Genomic DNA, 12698 nt, shown 5'->3' on the forward strand with positions numbered 1-12698 from the left:
ATTCTAGGTCTAGCAACTACTATTATACAGCAACATAGATACAGCCTCCATATGCAAGTTCACAGTTACACATTAAACAATACGATGTTACAAATTTCATTTCCAATTGATGTATTTTTTGTTTTTACTCCCTGAAAATCTCTGTGTAGGAGTTTTGAACCTTTTTGCTTAGAAATAGGAGATTAGCAGACTATTTTCAGTCACTATTTTGAACAGACTCCATCTATAGCTACAACAGAGTTGTAGAATCCTGTAGACCCTTACCACTTCTTGCAGATCTTCTGACACAGATGTTTGAATTAGAACTTATTCCAGCTCACTTGAGGATGCAATTTCCTACCTATCCTATTAATTTTGAGTTATTTAATATCAAATCCTTAAAGAGAGGAAGAACATAAGTCACCACAATGCCAGGATCTGGAGAACCACTGAACAGGGAGTAGACACATCAATGGGACATTCGATTTATAACCGTGTCATTAGCAATAAAATACATTTTCCAGGGTGCATGGGTACACTACTATGGAAAATAGTTCAACCCATATTTCATACAGTGTTGCTAATGGGGTAGATCTATTTCTAAATACCTCTGTGAAAGTGATCTCTACACTAACAAAGAAGTTATGGGACATTGTCTTAAATGTCAGTAATAATAATTTAAGGAAAATGGTAATAATTATGTGACAAAAAGGTAAAAAAGTCAACAAGTTTGTAAGTGCACCAATCATATGTTTTTACTGCATGTTTTATCCTCCCAGATTTTCAATGTTGCGTACTCTTTGAAAAGAAATTTACACTAGTTTATTTCTGTACTTTTGGGCAGAGAATTTTCAGCGACATTTATTCCTGGGATATGCATTAAAATAAATAGTGGGTCTATTGTTTTTTTCTTTATCTCTTTTTTTTTGGGGGGGGGGGGGATGGGTATGGGGGAGGTTGTATTTTTTTTATCATAACACACTGGAAATTATTAGCTTTTTTGAAATCCCCTTGTATGAAATCAACACTACTAGTCTCTGTCACAGTTTATTGGATATTTTATGGTCTATAACCAGAGACAGGGAGAAGGTCCATTTTTCTCTTAGTACAGTGACACCTCAATACTTAATTATTTTGTCAATATCAAACACTAAAACTGTCATATAGTCTCAGGTTCAATGAAGAACATGTGCTGAAGTATCTGCTCGTTTGGTGACTAAATAAGTTTATAAAAGTCAAACAGAAGACAGATCTGTACCACAATATTCAACCATCAAAAAGAGTGCTAAACACTGTATTTTTATGCAATAACTAAAAAGCCATGTTCTCTGAAATCTCATTCATTCCGGAATGAAAAAGTATTCAGAAAAAAAAAAAAAACAAACAAACAAATAACTGACTGGTAAAGTAAGAGAAGTTATAAATTATTTCAATTCAATGTTTATTCAAATTTCTCGAATTTTTGCTGTTTCATATGCTATCCATAAATAAGATCTTCATCCCTCTGACTTGATTGCAGTCTCTAGATCTCAGTGACTGAGGTGGGTTTACACAGAAGAGGTGTAGAAGTATAAAGAAATTGTACTACTATGTGCAGAAGTTTGGCACATTTTCTGTCTATAACTGAAGAAAATTCATTATCTCTAATTTCTAGGAATTGAAACATCTATGCTTCAAACCCAATTCAATTGAATTAATTTGGTTTCATCTTCATTTCTTTAATTTAAATTGCACACACAGCAAGATATCATCTTGCCAGATGATATTTGATATCACTGTAAGACTGTATGTAATCCCTTTTTTTTTAGTGTTTTTTTCTTTCATATTTCTACATCTACTATTCATCACAATAACAGGATACAGTCACTCATGCAGTACAGATGTATTGATATTCCACATTTGATTGACTTAATACTAAAGTAGCCATGAAATTTAGGGCAATTACTCCCGTAGATATTTCTCCCTTTCCCCTGTAGATCATGAGGAAAAATTAGGTTGATTTTCCAGTCAACCTGCTGTACCAAAAGTTTTATTAACAGAAAAACATTTCTCCTGCAGGCTCAATACCTACTACTCAACATAGAGTGGAACTGTCAAGCAAAGGCTGTGTGATTAGAATGAGGAACAGTTACAAGTTTGTTTGAGTGAATGTGCATATTCTCATGTGTGGATTAAAATAGCACAGGCTTTATTCTAGAAAATAAGGCAAAACTAAACAAATACTTGCTAACTATTTTAATAGATAACTCTGGGAATTATGGTAAGTTTTAAGTTCCTAAAATGATCTCAGTTTATCTAAACATACTAAATGTGTGAAATTAAGAAAAATATTGCAATTTTTTTATACAATGAAGATGAGAAACTGTTGAAAATTTTCACTTCTTAGGTAAAATAGATGATATTTTTGAAACATTTCTGTTAATGGGAAACTTTCTGCTTTCTAAAAAAGCTTTGACCTATAAAAAATTAGAGAAATTTATTTACTGAAAGGGATTGTAACTTACAAAATTAGTAGTTCATGCATATATATGAACTGAAATATTGGATGAATATTATATATGACTGAGAGTTTTGGACCATATCTCAGTGTAGCTGCACATGGGGACTTGGCACAAATGGCATTTAAAGAGATTATGAAATTCCAGAAATTTCATTTCTGAAAATAAATGCTTAGCACAGACACATGAAGAACAGATATAAATGTTAATCACAACTAGACAGTGCATAGCATGCTCCTTTATAAAATCAAGTATCTAGTTTTTAATCTTATCAATTTTTTTTGAATCCCTATAACTGTTGATTGTTATCAGCTAATCTGGAAGGGGTGGTGAAAACAGATTTTATCTATGATTCACATTTCATTTGAAAGAGAATTTTTGCATTCCTGGTTTCTAACTTAGCTCAAGCAGCTCATCCTTCAAGATCAAATGGTGACACAAATTAGTTAACTTAGTGGCTGCTGGTTCAGTAACAAAGATTCAATAAGTCATTATGGTTTATGAGTTGAATCATGGACAGTTTAAAAAAATCTATATTGAAATGATAAATGAAACAGGACAATTTCTTCAGACAAAAATCCATAATCTTGTAATTTAATATGCTCTTAAACCACACAGACATCCTAATCAAGCAAGATAAATTGCCATATTTTATATCAGTCCAATATATTGCTAAAAATGACTTAAATAGCCTTGACTATCAGAAAGACTTTTTCACAGTTTTTATGCAGATTTCATTATATTTTAAGAAAAATAATAAGACAAAATACAAGAAATATCCCCAAAATGAAATGTAATATCTATGTGGCATCATAAAAGTGAGGCAATTCAAAGATCAGAACAGATGCACTGAAATCTTTTTATCTTGCAAGTCTGAGACTCATACTTACATTATGTGAAACTATGCTGTAGGGAGACAGGATGAACATGGAATCAGAAGACAAAAATGTCAGACAACACAGAGAGAAAGTAATGAGGGATGAGAAATTCAGCTAATGCTCTCTACTCTGGTTTTAACATAATTTTCATTGTACTTTTAAAATTAATTTTCTTTAAAGTCTAAACATTCATTATAGTCAATTGTTAGAAGAAAAACAATAAAAAAACCACACTGGAAATCTGGGAAAAAAATGGAAGAAAAACGGTGGTCACAACATAATCATTGGCAAAATCTATTCTGCTGAGGAATTGATTTAGGAAAAGGTTTAGGATTTTTATGCTGAGTAAAAAAAAAAAAATTCAAAGTCAACAGAAGAACTAATCACATAAAATTTTGAATGGATACTAGAATAATTTTGCCCTATTGTAAAGTCGAAATGTCTCCTATCCTATTTCTCAGGTTTTTGAGAAGGCTGCTAATCTTTCCATACTATTTTTAAATTCCTGTGAATTATTTTTTTACCTACCTCATTAAAAAAAACTCCACTAAAACTTTACCTATCACTGACAGCTCTAAAGATTAACTTCATCTTTTTGAACCATTCAACTACAAATAGAATATTCCATCTAAGATTGCACATGTATTGTATCTCACAGCTTGATTTTCTTCTGTGTAAAAACTTACATTGTCATCTTGCTACCAGACCAAGGCTGAGTGCAGGTTTTTCATTTGGCTTTGTCTTGTTCTATTTTTGAAATGACCACACAAAAATTGAGAAAATATTACTAGCTCTTAAAGTAAATAGCGTCAGAGAAAACAGAAAATATTTCTTAATTATGAAAGATGTATTTTTGCTTACAATCCAGATAAATGAAAACTGGTATCAAAGATTCAAAACAGAACACATTTGCTTTCTTAGCAAACAACATCAGAATCAGAACAAAGACAGATGTTTACAGTAACAAAACTTGCCTGGACCTCCATAGGTCCAGAATTAACAGTGCTGTTTGAAAAACCTGCACTACAATTTATGCTACATCCAACAGCATCCCATGAGAAAACTTTGAACATTCCCAGTGAGATGTACTGGATCTTGCTAGAACTCAGGACTATATTGACTGCTGCATGCCATCACTCCCTCCACAGGTTTGAAAAATGATGGCTACATGTGGATACAGGACAGTTTTCCAAACAGATCAAGAACTGTGTGTTGCTTTTCCAGGTTTCTTCTTCTTGTTATAATCTACTAATCCAGAGAAAGATTTTGGCTCACTCTTTGGGTTTTTCCAGTGCTACATGTTAATAGTCACAGCTTATTTCAAAGCACTCATTTTACTTATTTAAGACTTCTAAGTAGCTTTTTATTGAAATAAATTCTTCTAAGACAAAGTCTATTTGAACCTTAATTGGGCAACTGTGTGCCTTTGTCAAAATGTCAACATTAGAAGTTGGGATTTTTTGCCTCTCTTAAATTATTCACGTCAACGCACAATTATGTGTATTTAAAATTCATTACAATTTGAATTTGTTCTTTTTAATAGAGGTGATTAGCATTTAGAAAGCACAGACTTTTTCCAAGAAAGACCTTATGCAGCTGTTATTACAAAGATGGATTTGGATGCAAACTGCAGTATTAGATACCAATCTATATTAATTTTGGGAGTGTGTGTGAAATTATGAGTAGGAATCAGTACAAAAATAGCTCATGCTAGTTCTGTCTTCCAGGATATTGACTGGGTAATTAAAAAAAGATAAAATATGAATGAGAGTAGCTAGCCAGCATGTGGCAAACTCCCTGAAATGCACAAGGGATGTCTGCATTTTATACAGCATTAAGCATTTTCCTGCTAAATAGGTATGGTAGCTAGATGATAAAAAAAACATCTCGTGTTATCTAAAGTAATCTGCCTTCCTCACTCGACTGACCCTTCTCCTTCTTGTAGATTTCTCTTATTTACCCACCACATAACTCACCTTCCGAGCAATTTACACATCAACACAATTTAAACATCCCTGAGCAGGTTCATTTGATTACCAGGTTTACCACTGAGGAGGCTCATTCCTGATGCTATCAGAGGCATTTTACAGCTGACCTGAAAGGCTTCAGATGTTCACTGATACTCTCAACAGAGCAGCTCTCAGCAAACACTTTGAAAATGTGCAGGTCACACACACTTCCTGACTAAAATAATTACTATCTATCACACTATCATCATTCCCCCCTCCTTTTACTGTTGTATAACTGTAATCAGTTATTTGCTTTATTTTCTGGGGAAATAAAAATCTCTGATGTTTGGCCATATTTGAATTCCTACCAGTTGTTTTTTCACCTGAAATTGGAGGTGAAATTTAGGAACAAGCACAAGAATGGCTGCAAATTTTAATCCAGGATGAAATTTCTGGGGGATTTTGATGGTTTAAATTAGATAACAGTGTGATACAGCAAGCTCAGCACTTGTGGAAAAAAAAGTAAACATCATTTATTTTAAAGCCTAGTAGCCTGACTGGTTTTAAGACTTATCTTTTGATTAATGGCATTTTTTTTCCTCTTCTAAACGTACACAGCTACACAGCATGTATTTTTCATGCCTAAATCCTAAAATAAAAATGGGTCAAACAAAATAATTTCAAATAATCAAGTTGGAGGGCATGACCTCTCCCTTTTGATGAACAACCTATCATATTCATTTTTTCACCTCAGGGTAGACTACTGAAAGATGCTGAATGAAGAAAAAGATCAGAATATTACAAGTCACCAGACAGTGTCTTTCAGGTATTTGATGGTGCCAATGAGCAAACAACTGACATATTTATTTTTCTTAAGTACCAGGGAGAGTGAAATATTTACAGAAACATTTAATAACATTCCTAACTTGTCTCAGGAGTATCTTTCAATTATATTTCAATGACTGGCACAAGATAATTTTTGGATTTTCTTTTTCTGTTTCTCTGAAAAAGACTGGTAAGCAGAACCTGGACAGGACTGGTACAATTTAGGCTACGTGGCTGTCTCTGTGAGACCATACTGCTCATGCAGCTGCCTTGCTCACATCCTGAACTTACTGAACTCAGCCAAAGGAGATGGCAACATGGAAGAACCCCAAATGACTGAGTATACAGAAAATACAGATGATGGGGAATAGGTTGTTTGAAATGAATTTTAGTAATAAATGTTTTGAGTTTGCATAACATCAGAATTACATTTCTATAGAATTAGATGTTCACATTTCAAAGTATTCACAAAGCCAGAATAAACCTGCAAATAATCAATGTATACCTAAAGTTGTCTTTGAAGTCTCTGGTGTTGCTGTTTGCACAGCAAAATAAACATACCTGAGAGAAATCCCTTTTTTGGTATCAATGACTTCACAAGATCTGACTAAGAAATATTTTTACACCTTTTTTGAGAGCAAAGCTTGAAAATTAGTAGTTCACATATATATGTAATTATACAAAAGCTTAAAATATTTTATTTAAATACTATATTGATTCAACATCAATATTCAATAGAATAAATCTATCCATGGGTACTTGTTTACATTTTCATTCTCAATAATTTAAATGGCAACTGATGGAAATAGCTATTAATGCTTGCAACATTTCTTTGACTATTTCTACTGAGGAACAATTATTTTCAGTCCTGTCTGATTATCAAAATAAAAAGACTTCTGCAAGCTGAAATTGTCCTTAAGACTTTCTCAGGGCTCTCAGAGAACACAATTAATGCTTATAAACTCCCAGAATAATAAAAATAAATAAAACCTTGAAAAATTGAAATGTTTTAGACCAACATTACATTGCCTCTCAGAAATACAACAATTCTTTCAAGCACAAATACAAACAATTCTTTCAATGCATGTAACTGAAAGAAAAGTCAACAAGAGTTGAAATTTTATTTTCAAAACACATGGAACCGACAGATGAGAAATTTTGCTGCATCTGCACAATGTCTTTGGAGAATCAGTGTTACTACTGCCAGTTACTAACAGGGCAAAAAAAAACCCCAAAAGATGTTATAAAATTTTAATCAAATCAATAAAGAATACTCCCTAAGGTAATTTTGTATCTTATTAGCTACAGCAAATAATCTTTTGTCTAATGATTTCACAGTTTTCAAGACCATTAAGCAATAGGTCTAATTAAGCTTAATTTTTAAATAGAAAGTGATAATAACTCTTCTTTATTTATAAAAAAATGAACAATGCAGTAAAACTTCAATTGAAATCATATCATGTAATAAGAAATTGCAAACTAATCCATAAATTTAATATATATAGATAGGAGAAGTGTATATATTTTTATTAGAAAAAACAGACAACACTTACACACTTTAACCCAAAATGTATTTCAAATATATCTATAAAAGAAATGAAGACCGCTTTTGAAAAAATAACAGTTGAACAGATAAAACCTGTTTTTAAACAAACTGGTCCCAAAGATCTTCCACTACAACTGAATATAGATAATGTTATGGATCACTGCTTTTCTCTTTCACCTGCCTTCAGAATTCAGTCACAAAAGCCTGAAAAAGAAGCCGTTTTTATAAAAACAAACAAATACTCTGCAGTTGAAATCCAGAGTAAATACTTTGACAGACAGTGAGATTTACTCACTATGTCTGTTTTGTAGCACTACAGCAAAGAAATTATGGAGCAAAGCACCACTGATGATTTTGGTATTTTTAAATTTCTCAGTTACTTCTCTTGGTGAGAGATGTTATGAAATCCCCATTCTTAAAGATAGTCGCAATGTGATGGGGGGAAAGTCCAGAGCAATCTGATTTATGTAGGCCATTCTCTGTGCAGGATTCTGACCAGATGACCTACAAAACCTCATCCAGTATAAATTATTCTGTGATTCTTTGATCTCAAAGCAGCCATATCTGTCTTGGAATCTGTTTTAAAGTGGTCTTGACTTACTGCTCTTAGAAAAACAGCTTCAGCATTGTTTTTATTATAGTTTCACATTATTTCATTCTATATATAAATCATATGCAGTAGTTCACATTTCATAATCCATCTGTAGCTGTCTAGGATTTTCTAAACATCCCTACTTTTTATCTGCCCTAATTTTCAGAGGGGCTGTGTGTCAAGTTTCTCACGAGATTTCATCCTTAAAATATACTCTGTAAAGGAATTTTTAGTACAGATTGCTTGCAGGCAAAGTACACTTGAGATTGAAGACTGAAGACATTGCTCACAAGCAGCAATGTATCCTATCAGCCCTTCTCAATTGTAAGCAAAGGGAGAAAATGCTATGACTTGTGAAGGACCCTGATATCCTATAGAGATTGAAGAGGAAGGGAAAAAGAAGGTGAGAACTCGGATGAGACAAGAATAAAGTTGCTAGTAAAGGACCAAAGTAATCATATATAACTTACATTCTTATGCATTCTTAAAATAGATAAAATTCTTCTTGGATTATAAAGAACTCCGGAATTATAAAGAATTTTTGCTACTCCAGAATGACTAAACATCACTTTGCAAACAGTGGAATTAAAATACAAATGTCTTCAGAAAGAGACCCAGAATGCAGTCCTGTTCTGAAAGAGCAAGGCAAGGCAGAGGATAACTACTGCTAAAATACCCCTTCAGAAGCTAAAAAAAATCTTAGGGGATGCTTAGATGAAGAACATTATATTCAGTATGTTCTACATACTGTTATTTTCATGCTTCTCTCCTTATCCTATTTATTAACAAAATGGTGTTTTGATTCTGTTATAATCAAGATGGTTTTAATTTTCCTGGTGTTTAGATTGAATCTAGGCTATTCTTAGTATTCCATAGCTGGTCTTATGCCAATACCCTGTGGCAGAAAGTTAGTAGTAGTGTTCATAACATTTACTGAACTCACTTTTTGCGCTTACTTTTTGACAGTGGAGTAATGCCTGTCAGTATTTGATTTGTCTCTAGTATCTCAGCATTTCCATGAATTTTGCAGTATTATTGGAAAAGCTCAGTCTTTAAAAAATACCAAGTGAGACTCATTTTGCAGTATCAGAGCTTTCTTCCACTCATGATATTTTTTTTATTTTTAACACAGTGTCCCACTATCATGGAGAAATGGAGGGAAGCAACCCATAAAATTAAGATTGTGTTCTGAATGAAGCCCAAGTTTCAGTGTAAGATGCTGAGGTACTTTATCCATGGAGTTCTACAGAGGAACAAGCAAGCTCCTTCACCCATAGAAAGATAACATAAAAGCTCCTCTGAGGGTGCCATCTGTCTGACTGAAGAAGAGATCCTGGTGAAATAATTCAAGGCCCTGTGAAGTACAAACAGTGACCTGCAGGAACATTATTTAACAATTGACGGATGTAAACTCACAATTAATACTTAGCCAGAAGTCACTCCTCCCACAAGAGACCATCTATTCTTTCAAGCTTTTTTTCCAGTCTCAGAGGTCTGGATGTTATTTGCATAATAAGACCAGATTCTCTTCTTTCCCACTGTCTGGGTTTGGTTTTGAACAGCAGCCTACTTCAGCAGGAGGGGAAGAAGAGCTGGCTGCATTATTCCACCTACTGCCATCAGGGCAGGCGCGTGGGAGCAATAGATTGGAGTGATGAGTGACTATTGCTTCTACTAAGCAAGTACTACAAACAGTAGGCTGTTAAACAAATAAAAGGAAGCAGCAGGACTTCTGGATGTATATTTGCAGAAAACAGCTAGAAACTGAACACTACTGCATCTTGATCCTGCTGGGATTTGTGGGTAGTTTTGAGTTGGCTCTGGTGACTCTGGCCACTCAGCACTTAAACACTACCAGAGCCATCAAGGCAGAGACCTGTTTTAGAGCAAGAAGCCCAGGCACTGAATTGCCTGCCTATTTACAACTCCTCAGACCTTCAGACCTGCACACATTATGTAACTTGACTTGTTTGGGTTTTGTTTATTTTTTTTTCCAACTCAGCATTGCTGAGAGATATTCCAACAAGATAAAATGTTTCTTATTAAATAAATAAATAAATAAATATTTTTTTCAGTTGTCGGCTCTTGAGTATAGTTTTTTGACCTGACACTGCTAAATCTCTATTTGCTGTGTCATAAAATAGGACAGGCTTACTAAGTTTTGCTTCCCAAAACACTAAGATTGAAAGCAAATATTTTCTAATATGCTAAAGACACAACAGATATTGCTGGTTGAACAGTGCCTCCTTACCAGGACATATAACTCTTTAAAAAGACAAAAAATTATTGTAATAGTATGTATTTCTAGGGGATGTTTCTGCATTTGCAATTAGCTACATTATTTTACTTTTTTTTTTTTTGCAGTTTTTCTTCACACATTTTCAGTGATTAATATGTCTGTGTTATTTTTTCTCCTTCTTCATTTGTAGGTAACCCATAAATTGTCAATTGCTTTGAACTATTATATAAATCAACTATTTTCTGAAATTCAGGTAGCAACTCTGTCACTGGTCCTAAGGACTATTATTGTGATAAGAGAGAAAAGACAAATGACCACCTGCAGTCCGCAGAGTTCTGTTTAATCACTGTTTTTAGAAGTTCAAGAGGATAAATATTTTTCTGATCAGAAGCTATGATTTGAAGCACCAATCATCTGCACAGATGTAGAATAAGTAATGAGAAAAATGAAGTGTTATTCATTTCTTCTCTTGAAGTGAACTGTAATTAAATATACTTTATTTATGCCTTTTTGAGTCCTATGTGCTCCTCCTATAGAAAATCTATAGTTAAAGTATATGTTTCATTGATTCCAATTAATTTCTTTAGATGATAAAATTCCCTAAGGAATAATGTGTGTATAGGCTTACTGAACACCTTCCTTCTAGTACACTAAAATTAATATTATTCCTGGGAACTTTTACACTCACTTGATGCAATAAAAGAGACATTGCAATAAAGCATTGCAACATTTTTATTTCTAGCCTCAGCCTCCAATGAAAATTACAATCTCTCCAGACAGAACAAATTCTGTCAGAGTCCAGAGCATCCCTTTGGCTGCTTTGGATGTCTCGAGGCCCTGGCAGGGGCTCAGGGACCTTGGCAACAAGTCAAAAAACACCTGTGGCTTCGATTTTAGCCCATGGGAGACGCTGCCAACCTTATATGAGGAATTACAAGCCAAAAGGGCTCGAATAGTGAAATAAGAGAATTGACACAGGGTGAAAAAGTAGAATTTTGGGGTTTTTTAGAATGTAATTCAGGGATACAATATGGAGGAATCTGGCGTGCCCTAACCTTTTCTTCCATCTTCTTGTCCTCCATGTCTCAGTGTGACAGTGACACTTTTCTATTGGTCTAGGATAGGGACACACTGTCCAACATAGATTTTAGGTATTGTTATGGGAACTGTAAACATGGTACATGTAATTTTGAGTGTATAATGCAGGAGACACCCGGGGCTTGGGGCAAACTGCCATGGCTTCTGTACTAGATGGACCTCGGCAGGTCAGAGAGAAAATATTTTAGATAAGAAGAAATAAACAGCCTTGAAAACTCAGCTAAACACCTTCCAGACATCTTTGGCTGCCGGGCTAGGGAAAAAGAACTTTCACACTGTTGGGGGTCTTGCCAACCCGACCCCGACAAAAATTCATATCTGTAAGCTACAGATATTAACAATTCCTTATTTAAGGGAGGCTAGAGGACAAAAAGTTTCACCTATACTTAATCTTTCTAAGTATAACTGGGAAAAAAAAGAAAAAAAAAAAGAAAAATAAAAGAAAGACCTATTTATTTTGTGGGTATCATAGAATATGCTGAGTTAGAAAGGTCCCACCAGGATCATTGAGTTCAACTCCTGGCCCTCCACAGAACACATCTAAGAATATCATCATGAGCCTGACAGCATTGTCCAATCGCTTCTCGAACTCAGACAGGCTCAAAACGGTGACTCTGTTTCCCACTTTTCCTTATTGTCTCTCTTTGTTACCATTTTTCAGGAACTTCTACAGGACAAATGCATCATTAAGGCATCTATTTCCAATCAACAATGCTTAAATTTGCTTCCTGTCCTGCTGCTTTGTTGGCCTGTTTGGATAGTAACTATCCCATCCTACCAAAAAATACATGAAAAAGACAGAAACAGAAACATTCATTCTAGTAGAATAAAAGGCCCTTTCTTGGTTTAATATTTGCTACTTATTTCTAGTCTTATACATGATAAATATTCAAATTCTACAGAAAATATGTCCTTTAAATTGCAGCTATCCCTTTTCACTGTCCCATTATGTTACATATCCCATTTCATGAGTAAATGGCAATATATCAGATTCAAAATCTTTTAAAGTGGGATTTAGTCATGCCCTGCATATAAATAGAAGATGGGGTAAAATGATGCAGTAAAAGGAATGCCTTTGATTGTTATTTAAAATC

The 12698-nt window shown here is 34.1% G+C and overlaps 1 protein-coding gene across 7 annotated transcripts in view; it reads right to left on the reverse strand.

Moving 5' to 3' along the window:
- SNTG1 (syntrophin gamma 1) overlaps positions 1 to 12698 on the reverse strand; it is a 317995-nt gene that overhangs the window by 52505 nt on the left and 252792 nt on the right. The gene's annotated exons all lie outside the window — the stretch shown is intronic.

The sequence above is a fragment of the Anomalospiza imberbis genome, chromosome 1 (assembly GCF_031753505.1).
Source record: "Anomalospiza imberbis isolate Cuckoo-Finch-1a 21T00152 chromosome 1, ASM3175350v1, whole genome shotgun sequence".
Classification (NCBI taxonomy): domain Eukaryota; kingdom Metazoa; phylum Chordata; class Aves; order Passeriformes; family Viduidae; genus Anomalospiza; species Anomalospiza imberbis.